This window comes from Larimichthys crocea, chromosome XVI (assembly GCF_000972845.2).
Source record: "Larimichthys crocea isolate SSNF chromosome XVI, L_crocea_2.0, whole genome shotgun sequence".
Taxonomy (NCBI): domain Eukaryota; kingdom Metazoa; phylum Chordata; class Actinopteri; family Sciaenidae; genus Larimichthys; species Larimichthys crocea.
Genome location: NC_040026.1, coordinates 22,449,971 through 22,464,740, shown reverse-complemented (window position 1 = coordinate 22,464,740; position 14,770 = coordinate 22,449,971).

The following is a 14,770-nucleotide window of genomic DNA, read 5'->3' as shown; positions in this document are numbered from 1 at the left end:
GCTGGAGGTTTGGTTCACCAGTGGTAGTTACACAACACAAACAACATGGCCTCACACTCAGCGGGACAGCTGAGGGAGAGGTGGTGCTACCGTGTTGGACAGCTTCTCACTTTCTCACTTTCTGTGGATTGTGTCGGAGACAAATTACACAGTGCTTAAGTGACTTTATGGCCATTTGCAGTGGCACAGCTGGTGTTTAGAAAATAAAAAAGAGAAACTGGCTTTAAAACTGCACACACATTAAAAATGATTTTATTGAGCTGTCTGTTACTCCTTCGTATTTAAATATGGCAAACCACAACTGTGGAAAAAAAAAGAGCTAAGAGTACATCCTAACCCAGTCCTCAGACAAAAGGTCGATGTTGGACAACTTTGCAAAACCACATTTCACATTTTAAAAGATTTAGGGAAAGGAAAAGGGAAATATAATTCATTCATTAGTTTTCTCTATAATATATATATATATATAATATATTATATATAAATAATCACCTGAAAATAAGAACTGTTGTGTTTTGTTGTCTCAGAATGAGACTTTTAGGTCTATAGATCCAAGTTGTACCGTTGTATGTGTTGAGTGTTTTTTTGTCGCCACCATAGTTTCTTCTTTACGTAAGGGAGGAGAGGGTGAGGTGACGGGATTGCAATCAACAACTACAACACTAGACGCCACTAAAATCCGACCCTGTGGTCCATTAATGTTCAATTCCATCTTTTTAAAAGAATTTCTGCTCATGGTAACGACACTATCTTTAAGGTCAGGCACAGAGAACACTTACATCCTTACTTTCTGTCTTGCTACATCAGGACACACACATTTTGTTCCATCACAATAAAAGTCACCATGAGTGTGTGTCCCATATATAAAAAAGGCTTCTGGCAGTCCATGCTGCAGTGGTCCAGGTTCAAGTCCAGCCCGTGGCCCTCTCTCTGCAGCTGTCCCATCAAATAAAGCCACCCTGGATTTCATCAGTTGAACACTCGAATATGAAAAGATCAGTTTGTGTTGCAGTAACTTCTTTCAGCTCTGACAGGGTGTGAAGACAGTGAACTCGTCATTTTTATGCTGGATTACATGCAACCTGTAAATCCCTCCTGTTCAGGGATTATACTGCCGCTGACACCAGTTTACTGAATGTGAGTTTATTGAATAGCAGAAAACTGTGTTTTATCGTCAGGAGCTAGCATCTCTAAGTCACGGTCAAATGGCTGATTTATGCTCGTTCAATTGTTTGATAGCAGAAATGGAAAAATATGTGAATGGAAACGACTTAATCATGAGTTTGGCTGTGTTTAAACACAGTGTAGGTGCTAACAGAGCAAGAGGGAACAGAACAGCCGTTACTGTATTCAATAAAATACAATGGACCACGCTGGTGGGAGCTTCAGATTCTGATGAAACAATAAAATGTGATCTGGGGATAACTTCAGATCATTTTATCATCTGTAGCAAAAACCAAGCAAAGAGAAGACTTATACAGCGAACATCATAAAGTAATCTACCGGAAACGTGTGTTTTTATGGGTGATATGTTGCAGGATGACTCTGCATCGAGTTTTTCTGCACAAACATGAATTTAAAGAGACGAAAATTAGAATAAATAAGAGGAGGAAAGCAGCTGAGGAACACTGAGGGCAGAGGAGGCACACACCAAAACCAACATTCGTAATGTGTCTTTGGTGTCGAGCCTTGAACTTTCCCTCTGTCACCTTCCTCGAGCTTTATCTTTTTAACTATCCCAAATCCCCCCGAGGTTCAACAGCCAAACCAGCTGCTCAGACTTGTAAAAGCAAGAGAGGGATTGATGAAGAAAGGAGTGTGTGTGTGTGTGTGTGTGTGTGTGTGTGTGTGTGTGTCTGATGGACAGCATGCAAGCTCTGGGGTCTGCAGTGAGATAGCAAGCCCTGAACTCACCAAGACTAAATGAGAACAATCTGGACTGCCTGTGTGTGTGAGCCGACTAACCCAGAAAGAAAGAGCGAGTGGGAGAGGGAGCGTGGGAGGGAGTGGAGCAGTGAGAGGACAGGGAATTAAAGCTCTCGTCAAAGAAGAGAGGGATTGACAGGAGGAGGAGAAACTTTCAGACACCTGTGGCGGAAGCCCTCGGCGCACTGTTTGGTTGGAGGTGGGGGGAGCCGAGGGGTGAGGTGGCTGACTGCAGAGCTCAGCGCCGGGCCGGGCCGGACCAGACCAGACCAGACCACGCTGGGCTGCTCGGGCTGCTGCAAACAGCCGCGCTGTAATAACTCAGGGACTGGGGGGCTGAAAGGTGATAGCCTGGCAGGAATTGGTTTACAGCCAAGGCGGCCGACACTTGTGGATGCTGAGACTTCCCCCGCAGACAGAGTCAAACGTGAATGTAATCGGTGTAAGGGTAGCCTTCCTGTCTACGAATGCTTGTGTGCACAGACCTGCGGCGAGTCGAGCAATGGAAACTAGATGATGGAAGAGGACAGAGTGATGAAGACTAACTATGGGGTTATGAAAGCTGGTGATGATGATGCATAGCAGGGAGGTGGTATTTTTGGCCATTGGTCTTTCACCAGGTGTTTTGCCGAAAGGCGCGGGTTTTGGACGGCCTCTGTGAGAGTTCCTGTCCGCTGTGGGATGGGATTAAGGAATAGGATACAGGCTGTTGGTTTCACACCAGCTGGTGCCCAAGATTGTAGCGTGTATTTGGTTTATTCGCCCACTCTTTTTGATGTGGTGTTAAATGGCCGTAATAATCGGGCAGTCTGACAGTAGGAAGTGTTGAGACCTAAAGAGATTAAATCCAAGCCGTAACTACAAAATGGACATAGTTTCCTGAAGACTTCCTCAGATACATTTCTTATTTTTAAATCGCTCACATACCAAAAAGATTTGCTTCAAAGCGTGTGATTGTGTAGAGTCCGGTCTGGAGACAAAGTGCAAGAGTGTCCTTACATTGCAACAGAAGCAACATGATCGTCTGGGCCACAGTCTCAGTGGACTTTGTTCAGACAGACAATGTTTCACCGGTACATTATAACACATGCTCCCACTGTCGCAGCCTCTTGCATAATGCAGGGTTGTTTTTCAGGCACTTATTGTCCCTTTGAGATCGCTCACTGTCATGTGTCTTGATAATAAGTCCAGTTGAGAAATGCGTATAAAGTTTAGTGAGTCTACAACATCTATAGTATGACTTACAGTTAACGCTGTTAAGCAAAATGAATAAATGAATTAATTTGATTTTAATTGTTAATGTCATTTCAAATGTTGCTTTCCATGTCTAAACAGTACTGACAGGCACCACATTTCTTTGTTGACCATGTTTGCGTTGCTGCTGGTCCGACCGATTCCCTCTGGATGAAGCTGAATGGTGTTTGGAGAGCGGTAGGTCAACATTGACCCGTGTCCACAGATGGTCTGCAGTAATGTGCTCGTGTTGCTGTCAGTGGGGAGGGAGCTAACCTTGCCCAGTGTAAACAGTCAAACAAACATGGAGGTAATCCCGGGGTTGTTTAGGTCAGCCTGCAGGCTGGCATAACAACCTGTCAGTTTACCAAGACAAGAATCACACGACGTGTCAGAGGTTGTTGTTGTTACGATCCAACTCACCTTCTGTACCTTTGCTTGAACGGAAAATGGAAACAAAATAAACCAGCTGAACTTAAAACAAATCAAAATAAAGACGATTGTTAGGGCAGGATTGGATGTAAAACTGTTAGATTACATTTTTTGAGGGAAACAGGAGCGGGCCCAGGATGCTGCCTTGAGGAACTCCAAAGTTTATGTTAATATAAACTTTTTGTTTATCAATCAATCAATAGGTAAAAAACAAAACAACTTATCTCCTGTGGAACAAGCTCCCATCTTGGGTTCAGGTAGGGGGTTGGGTAAGACGTTCATTTTTGATAGAGAGTACAGTTAGAGCTGAACCATCCCTTAGTTATGCTGCTATAGGAATAAACTGTAGGGTGACTTAATACATGATACTAACTTGAGTTTGGTGAACTGTTGGGTCTCTATAAATAACTTTATTCATGAGATAACTTCTGTTATGATTTGGCGTCGCATTGAAGGCATAAGCAAATGAAGAAAAACAATTAATGACAGTAGTTACACACAAAGGCTGACAAAACCTTTCGACATGGTGGATCACAGTCGTCGCCAACTTCACATGAGGCTTCACAACAGTTTGTCAGTGAAGTCGACTACAAAATACTACTACATTGTTCTTCCTTCTGCTTTAAATAGGACATTCCCATAGCGTGGCATGTTATTGTTGAATGGAAGGTTTCTCTGCTGTTCATTCCCACAGGTTCTGCCTGCTGCCCCCCTCTTGGGAGTATCTGACGGTATTGACTCCCACTGAAATCAGAGGGTGTGGAGGCTACCAACAACGTAGACTGACCCTGGACACAGGCTAACAATGGCCACACACACACACACACACATATTGTTATGTTTTAGCCCAGTGTTGCACCACCCCTCCTCCCTTTCTTTTCCTCCTGTGGACCTCCACTGATGGATTGCTTTCCTCACTCGCGATGTTTGGCGTGTGCTGTGGCCTCGCAGGACTCCAGACGACCACTGGGAACTGCCCTGCTTTACCTCTCCCTGACTCTAAAACCTCCAAACAGTCAGCGACTCTGCTCATTACCACGTTCCCCCTTAGCCTTTCCACCATATTGTGTTGCATGTTGGTCGGCAGACGTGTCGGGTGGATTCTGCTGTTGTTCTGATTCCAGACAAACAGAGAAATTAAGCCAATGTTTGTCCTTTGGTTCCTGATCAAGAGGTTTGAAACAGAAGCAGAAATATCTAAAAAGCGTGGTATACAATAACTTATCATTTCACTTTTTATCCAACAAAAACCATCTCATGTTCACATCCAACCCGGCGAGACTTGATAAGTAATGTTCAAGATAAAACCAACATAATCCTCTGAACATTTGCCAGCTCGGTGGGGCTCAATCTGCCAACTCGCTAACATGCAGACTATCCGTTGCCCACACAGCGCTGGCTCTCACTTTCAGGGAGGTGGAGGTGTCACAGGAAGTCAGATTGCTATCCACTGGGCGTGCAAGAGGTCTGCAGCTGGAGATCGGCTGCTCTGAGAGGCCTAATCCTCGGGGCTTTGAGTGGGATTTTGTATATTCAGGGTACACACACATACCCACACTTAGACGAGCGCATAAACATAGGCCTGTGCAATCGTTCTGGCCGACTCGGAAGACCTTGAAAATTGGATTTAAAGGTAAATTCTGGCATCATATAACTTAGATCTTCATAGTTTGCAGTAATAATAACATTGTGCTAATCAAGTTGATTGCTAGGATTTGGGAGCACAGTGCCATCATTAAAAGAAGTTTGATTGAATCACAGACAATCATACAGGTTTACTACCACAGATTATAGACTGACTTTCTGGGTCAACCTTGCCCAGCTGTACATGTTGTTCATGCAGTTTTCCAGTGCAATGAGGGCAAGTACAGTTTTCACATGTTTGTTGCACTCACTGCCTCATTGAACCTCAGTAACTAAAACTTTTAAGAAGCAATGATTTCCCATATATCTGCAATTACTTTGGTGAGTACAGTACTGTAGGAGTTGGAAAGAAAGATGATGTCTTTGGTTTTGCAGATGTTGAAATGGTTAAATGGGTCCAGTTTCTCGCTAATCTGTTGATGGTTGTCAAGACATTTCACTTAAAACCACTAATTAGAACATCATGATGGAGCTAGATGAAAAATCATCAACGTCATTAGGATACATTTTCTGGGAATTATAAATGTGTGTACCAAATTTTGTGCCCATCCATCTGAGAGTTCTGCAGATATTTAGTCTGGAGCGCTGCAGACTGATCTTCTTGAATCTGGATTCTTTCTGCGTGTTTGCATGCTCGTGCATATTTGTTCATGCAGTAAGCTTTTTGTTTTTGCACTTGTGGATGCTTCTGTATGTGTCCCATTGACTGAGAGCCAAGAAGGGCGGATGAAGTGTGGGTGGGTGTGAATGATTCTGACATCATCACCGCCTGCCGTCTCGTCCTCTTCCAGTGCCCTGATACTGACAGGTCCTCTATTGTTCCACCATTGCGTGGGCTCCCAAGGTTCCCATGTGTTAGAAATCATCCACCCACGTGCTACAGCAGACAGGGGCCCTAGACTATGAAACTGTATACTGAGAGTCTGTGGGCTGCAGGACGGGCCCTGATGAAAGACAGTGTGACTGTAGAGAGAATAACAAACGCCAGGCTTCTGGACACCATACACACACATACACACGTACCTGCAGAAATGCAATGCACACCCACGCACAAGGTAGATAAACACATACACACATTGTCACGCTACAGGCTCGTACAGCCCAGACTTAAGGGCCAGTGGGAGTTGAGAGAGTGTGGGGGTGGGTGGAGAGACGGGTAGCAGCAGGATAGATGGATGGATGGGTGGCGGTGGATTGGATAGATGAGGAGATTCCAAGAATCCTGCTTCACGACGGGCTGAGCCCACTTCTGGTTCTGCTCAAAGCTGGTTTGGATGCGGGCCAGGATAAGTGTGCTGGCACAGGTGGACACAGTCACACTCTTGGCTCGCAGTCCCTCCACAGATCATTAAAAACACAGAGAGGACAGAACCGGGGGAGTCTGTGTATTTTCAAGTGGAGCTGGGCTCACTGTGTGGCTACATCTGCATTCACTGAAATCATCTGCAGACCTGGATGAAATACTATTTGCAAATATTTGTGTGGATTTTTTTTTTTCTCTTTCTTACTCTGCTTGAGATCCAGATGGTCGGGAAATTTTACACAATTTGAAAATGAATTTAGCATTAACATGTGGTCGCCAACGTAAGTGATGCTAACAGATGTTTTCTGCGACTTAAGACCGAGTTTAGCTTTAACTTATATACATTTTAAAAATCTCACAGCGCCCTGATTTATTGAGAAACAGCCCCAATGTGAGTCTAGTTTAGTACATTATAAAGCACTCGTGTGAAACTGGTTTTCCACAAATTGTTCCCATGACTAAACTGTGTTTACTATACATGGAAACTCGGCCTTTTACATCGTACCTCAAACACCTTGTTCATGCTATGACCTGCTGCTGCTTCCGTGCCCTTTTTATGTTGCCGTTACCTCATTGTTGGATCCTGGTCATCTTTTTTCTTTTTTTTTTATGACAACACCTGTACTTAAAAAAAACCTCTGCCATCTTGCATCTAAAACTTTGTATGGAAACCCAAATCCCTGGAATTTATTGGGGGCCGTAAACGTGCGGCTGATGGTCAGTAACCCTGCTATTTATTGATCAGCCCGTGAGTGTTAAACGTCTTCCCTTTCACGCCGTCACAAAAGGCTCTTTCTGACATAATACATGAACAATATATTAACAATGTGAGAAATGGTTTTATAATATAAGCAGCCTCTTATTGTTCATCTCCATGCAGACATATTCATTAGAGCATTAGTTTTCAAACCTTTTCCCATGAAGCAAAAGCAAATTTGAAGTCGACAGACTTCTGAAAAAACAGAAATTAAACTATATTACGCTCATTAGTTATTACGTCCAGATTATCTAATACTAATAATACTACTACTAATAATAATACTAGAGAGAGTTTTTAAAACCATGGCGACATTAAGATCCCAACATAACCCTTTGTTTAAAAACATTAAATGCTGCATTAAACATCCAGTGTGTCAGATTTAGGAGGCTTCATTTACAGAATGTTGAATATAATATGCATTACTATGTTTTCATTTGTGTACAATCGCCTGTACATAATAATATTTATGTTTTGTTACTGTACCTTTCACGTACAGACGCTGCAGTCTTCTAACATGGAGTCCTGCATGTTGAACAAACCAGCTCTAGATAAAGACTTCTGTGTTTTTCCTTCATGCTAGGAATCAGTGACGGGGTTGCAATCCCAACTGCACCGCTCCTTTAATTGACTTTTATCCACTTGGGTGCAGTGGGACAAGCAGAAAACACCTTGAAGCAAACAGTTTGTATGTCTAGCAGACACAGAGCAGCATGTTTCTGTCCACCCAATAAATATAAGTCTATTATTCACTCTCTTTATTAGCTACCTAAATGAAGCTGATGAGACGACTAAACCAAAACAATGAGCTGAAAGATGCTAAAATGTTCTTCAGAGCTAACTGGAGCTAATCTTGGTCGTTCTAGTCAATGTTTCAAACCCCACCAGCCGATTTTCAAAATAAAACGTGGACCCAAACAGCGCTGTGATGTGATGGAGACGCGCCCGGTCGGGTTTTGGTGTTAAAGTTCTTTTATTTGTGAAGAGAGAGAAAATTCCTGCGCACAAAATCTGATCTGATCTGATCGATACGGCTGCTGACACGTAGAAATGTTGACAGATTTTGTACAAACTCCAACCACATCTGTATTTTCCAGTGACCTTAATCTTCAGATGCTTCTGTGAAACCAGACTCCAGCAGCCCGACTCACTTTGGATCCTCGTAGTCAAGAGTCACGGGTTGTCTTTGTTGTCCTAGGTTCGGCTGTCTGGAGCCATGACACCTTTATGACAGCAGCCTGATCCCGGTGCCCTCTGGTAGGCCTCGTGTTGATGGATGATTCCTCTGCTGCCTGATGCCATTGCCTGCAGGACCATTTCCCCAGCGCTCCTCAAAGCGAGGCTGTTTGGACAGGGGAGCTGCGAGTTCGGAGGATAAATGAAGACCTGGTCACAATGGCTGAATGAGGCTTTGTGTATGATGGAGAGGCTTGCTGGTTGCACCAGAGGGTTGGAGCTTCTAGATGTAGGATTGGCTTACCACGAGGACAAAGTCTACTGTTCATCAGAGAGAGTGTGAGAAGCTGTTGATGTTTTTGATTGATATGTTTTTCTATAGACATTTTAAAATAAGGATTTCTGTGACATAAACTCAAGTTTATGATCCGTCTGTGTCACAGTGTGAAACTTAACCTTCAGAAGTGTCCCGGTCCAGGTTCTGGGAAGCTGGTTTGCCGTGAGAAATACATATAAACATCACATGATAGTCATAGCTTTCAGTCATGTGACTGACATGGAGCGAAATAATGTTCTGACACAGAAGAGGGCTGTAAAGTTTTCCACCAATTTCAACCCACAAATATTTAGATCGAAAAAAGAAAAAAACAAAGATACACGACAAACTCCAGACAGTCCCAGAGGTTCCTGCCAGAGCTCCACGTTGGCGATGTCTACATATATCTCTCCTTACAGTGTGGCCAGGATGAAAGTGTACAAAAGTACAGGTAGTTATATAAGACAGATAGCTATTTTATTGATCCTGAGGGAAATTCAAGCATCTAGTAACAGCATGAGACACAATTAACATACATTAAAATGAACCAATAAGATAAACGAGTTTAAATTAAACCTGTGCAAAGAAAATAAGCCTGACTGCGTCAATAATGCTGCCCATTGATGAAGGACAAGAAGTTACAATCTCCTTCTCTCTGGACCTTTTTACATGACTCACCATGAACTCAAGGTCTATTTCTTTTTCTCTTGTTTCTGTTTGTTCATGAACTCGAGTCAAACAGCTTTGAGATGCATGCAAAGTAGTTTTAATTCCCACAAACAAAATACTGACTCTAGACAGGACAAGTGTTGTTTCTTCTTGACATTAGGAAGGCGAGGTTGATGTTAGGAGATTGCAATGCAGCGATTAGACACATCTTTTGACAGGATGTGGCAGAAATGGGATATAACACACAGAATATAACACCTGAACATAGATGGCATTAAAGTGTCTCCAGGTGTTTGTTCATGGTGGGGATTGTTGGGTCTCTGCATTAAAAAAACATCTCCCGGGTTCATTTGGAGGACACCATCACTGACTAATCACCTGTTTTCAGGTGTGAGGACTCACTAAAAGACCAAATGTCCCCTGCGTTGTCTGCGTTGGATGTCTGATTGTTTTTCACTGGTTTCGTTGACGTCTTTGAGGTGGACAGTGAAGCCTGGATCTTCCAGCTTCCACGCTGCGTGTACGTGCTGTTTGCTTTCTGGTGAACAAGGCCCTCTATGTTCACTTTGCTCAGCAAACGGTGTGATTGAGTGCTCCTCTGTGTGATGATTTGCAGAGTCAAACTGCTGCTGGATTTCCTGGCTCCATACCAGACAGGACACAGCAGGTCAGAAGTACCAACCAGAGGGAGCCATAGACCAGAATCCCATGGCCTGAGGTTCTAGTATCCACTTCGCTTAAAAAGCAACATCCAAAAGGAGCCTTTGTAGGAAGTCTCAGATAATTTAATGTTGTGCAGCTCTTCAACTTTGGCCCGTCTTGACTGATTGTGCAATGGAAATTGAAGATTTATAACTCCTGCAGGAGTCGCTAATCACCGGAGACGAGAGGCTTGGGGGGTGGAAGGATGAGCAAAGGAGGGCTGCATGAGTGTCCAGCGCTGACTACCCCTCACTGCTTTACTCGCCGGGCTTGTTCACTTACCCACAGGTACACCAGATGGACACGCAAGCTCACACACATGCAAACATGTTCACCGTGACAGGACACACATGCAAACACGCGCTCCTTGTATGCCTCCTTCAACACAACAGCCGTCTTGGGAGGATGTGCGGAAGAGATCACATATTTCCTCCTCCCTTTCTTGCTGTTTGGCGGTTTCTGCTTCGCATGTGTGAGAGGCTGAAAACAGACCCGCAAACCAGAGACGGCTGAACGAGAGAAATAGATTTGCAGGTGGCCTAAAATAACAATAAGGATGAAAAAGGAAAGAGAGGATGTGTGTCCACTGGATGAAGGATCACAGAGAGGAGGAGGGCAGAGCAGGAAGACCGGAGAACAGTCTTGTTACATTAAGTTTCTCCTGGGTCCATTTCATTTGACAAAACCCAGTGCACGCTGGTCTTTTGCAGCCATCGGCGAGGTGAGGCCGACATGTTCATGACAGACTCTTACTGTCAGATTTAAAAAGATGAGAATTAACAAGAGGCAGAGTCTGAAGATGTTCCCGAGGTCATGTCGGACGAATCTGTCAAAGACAATAATGCACCAAAATGTTACTTTTATCTTAAATTTGAGATATTTTATCCATGTAAGTCGCCTAAACTCAACACCAGCACTCTCCACCCTCCCTTTCCTCCCTCAGACACACACCCCTACAATATTATCCCATTATGATGTTATCTTAACTCTCGCTGCCTCACGTTTTCACAGCAGTGTCCTTCCATATCAGCCCGTCAGCCTCTTTGATGTAACCAGCGATCTGCCGTCCCGGCGCACAATAACAATGTGCAGATGGAGCCTCACGCAACAGAGCTGCAAGGCCCAGTAGGAGGACGACATGCTTTAATTTCTACGGTCGCCTCTTGTAGAGCTGACCTTCACACCTCCGGCGATCCATCAAGAGCTTTCCCGCCAAGAGCTGCTGGAGCCGAAAAGAAGAGCGCCGGGTTTTCAAAAATAAATGCAGGGCTGGGCGGTGCTGGAGGGAAAGCAGGTGGAGGTGCAGGATCAAGACAAGCTGAGGATACTGGCAGCATGTCACCCCTTCACATTCTCTTTTTAATTTTCCTCTCAGTCACTCAAAACTAAATAAATGAGAAATAACATTTAAACTTAAATCAAAACATTTGAGATTTTTAACTAAACAAATACAAAATGTTGTCTACTAATACTAATAACCTTTTGTTCAGATACTACTTCTCTTCTTAAAGAAGACGTTTCTGAGTTAAACTACAGTTTGAAGAGTATCAAAGGTACTTTTGTACATTTGGCATTGAACATATTTTCAATAACTAAAAAAAGCACATAACTAACAACAGTTGGGATGTCCATGATAAACCAAAAGTCCCATTTTGTGTTTTTCCTTCCACAGTCAGTTCAAATCCATCGAGTACGACCGGTGCTACACGACCTTCCTGTCCTGGTACTTGGAGGAATCTACAATCTATAACAGTCTGACTGAAAATGCTGCGATGTTCCTTAAAATAAGTTTTGCATCTCCTTGTTTCAACATCAACAACATAGTGCATGCATACATCCACGACTGGTTAAAATGTGACGTGACGCAGTGAGCGGAGGTGAAATCTTCCATCCATTCATACATTATCTGTAACCTCTGCGTGATGTTTGAGAAAAACGACATCAGATCAGCAGCAAATAGAGATTTCTATATTAATCTAAAATCACAGTGAGAATAATACATGACTCAAAAAGTGACAAAATACTTGACAATTATATTTATTTATGTATTTTTTTAATGTATATTTGCATTAGTGCTGATTACATTAATATACACATTATCATTAGGTGCACCTGTACAATCCAGTGTGAACTACTCTCTATTATTGGTGCTGTTGTTAAACTGGAGCGTGTTATACTGAAAGGTGTTTCAATATTAAGTATAAGTATAAGTATATATGCAGGAACATAAAGAGTGTGTGTTAATGTAACACAGAGTCAGTAGTAGTAGTAGTAGTAGTAGTAGTAGTAGTAGTAGTAGTAGTAGTAGTAGCAGTAGTAGTAGTAGTAGTAGCAGTAGTAGTAGTAAACATACCAGTTAAACCTGTCACACATGCAGGGTCTGACTATGAATATAAATACAATGTTACATGTTTAAGAACTCACTCAGCCCTATTAGCTAATGCTGTAACATTATATATTCAGTGACATGAATCATACGACTGTACCTGTATATAGATGGTGTCAGCTACAATATTTGTGAACACTCTGTGGTCGACTGTCGACGTTTCGTTAACAGTGTTTGATCCAGATGAATGACTGGAAATGTTTTAAAAATGGAAACTGCTCCTGCAAATGCAACATTTTCAGTGTTTGTGACGTGGACGACTCGAGAGCCCGCTCGCTTAAATCTGTCTGAATTCTCTTTAATCCGTGCTTATAGTGGCAGAACCCTCCGTATGTTGAAAGCTTAAATATCGGTGCTGAGTGCTGAGCGGTGAAGTCACCGACTGCTTCGAAACTCTGACGAATGTTTTCTTATTGCTCTTTGCCCGCAGAGACGGTCGCATTCAAAAGAAGAGTTATTTCAAGAATGTTTTCCTGCAGCTGAATCTGCTTTTACAATCACAGCTCTGAGAGATGTTACCGGGACTCAGTCCATCCTTATATTTTCGGTGCTGCGGCTCTGAGATGTGTTGCCTCGACGTGTCGGCTTATCCTAAATCAATAAAAAAATAGAACAAGGTGTTCAAAGCTGCAGAGAGTGAAAGGGAAACCTACACTTTCTCCCTTCTTGGGTGTTTTGGCATAGCTGAACATCCCACAATCACAACACCACCAATTAAATCTAATCCATAAATTTGACCACCCCTGCGCCTTTTAAAAGGGACCTCTATGGTGAAAGAACAACATTCCAGTTTCATTAGTTTACACTGCTGATATTAATACTATCATTACAATTGGACATGGTTTATTTTGACTACTATTACCACTAATACAATAATAGACCCTAATAGAGGCTGAGTGAGGAGGGGAAACGGGCACAGGACCGACTTGGAGTTATTCCACCCCCAGCAGCTGCACAAGGGGCCCAGAGAGGTCAGACGTACAGTAACACTTGACCCCGACTCTGTATGTGTGTGTGTGTGTGTGTGTGGAACAACCATCCCACCCTCCTGCCAACTGCAGTCCCTGCAGACCAGCAGAAAGGGCAGTAACCTCTGAAGGCTTTGTTTGGTTGGCCGGAGTCTGAGCATAGGCCCACCATTGTAAGTCTGGGGACTCCTATGCTCAGGCTCTTGTTTTCTTTGGGAAGCAGGAAATTGGATGACTGGCTACCTGCTACAACAACATCCTGTACTTGAGAAGCCGTCTTTTCACCCATACCCACCTATTATTTCCCTTTTCCATCATACGCAAGTGGTCAGCCAGCAAGCTTTCTTTTTTTTTTTTTTTTCCTCCTCTGGTCCTGGGGGCCCCGTGCGTGGGTTTGTCTAGGTTCCACTCAGGTTGAGATCAAATTGGCCCCATCCAGATGCTTCCGTTGAAAATAACGTGCGGGGGCCAAATACTTTAGCGTTTTGGAGCCCGACTCCACCTTGTCAGGTTAATGGCCCTTTGTGAGCTGACTGGAATGACAGTGATGGTGTGCAAAAGTACATGTTCCTATTCAAACACACACACACACACACACACACAGATCTACTTAGAGCGTTGTCAGTGCTTGTTGGGTCACCTCAGACCAATCACAGAGCTCCGTGTTGGGACCACTTGCCATTAGGAAAACATTCTTCAGGCTTACGGCGGATCAAGGTGGGCGTTGATGAGCGCTGATTCCGATCTGACCTCAGGGATATCCGACCGCCATGTGAGATATTAATGAAGATAATTATGGCATCATCGGAAGGGATTTTTGTGTAAAGCTTGCTCTGTCGCAGGAGCGCTAACCCAACGCCCATACGTTAAGTCTGCGTAATCCTTCACTGCGACCCCCGCACAGGAAGGTTTCACTGAAGTGTGTGACGTGGCACGATGTCGCCGAGTTATTTTGCAGCCAACACAGAAGCTGTGGTTGCGTTTGATTTGATTTTTGGGGCCACCAGAACACCGACACATATCTCTTTAGAAAGTTGATATTTGCAGACACAGAACAACATTCATTTCTAGTCGTGTTTCTGGTGACGTGACGGATCAAAGTCACGATATTCACTCCCCTCCCAGCTCTGTTTTGGTCTTTACCAACCCCTGAGGGGAAATATCCGTCACCAGCTAGTTTCTAACTTTGTCTGTTGGCTGCCAGAAAGCAAGGTGGACGACTAAAAACATTAAAGCTGCAGGTTGCTGAACCAAAACA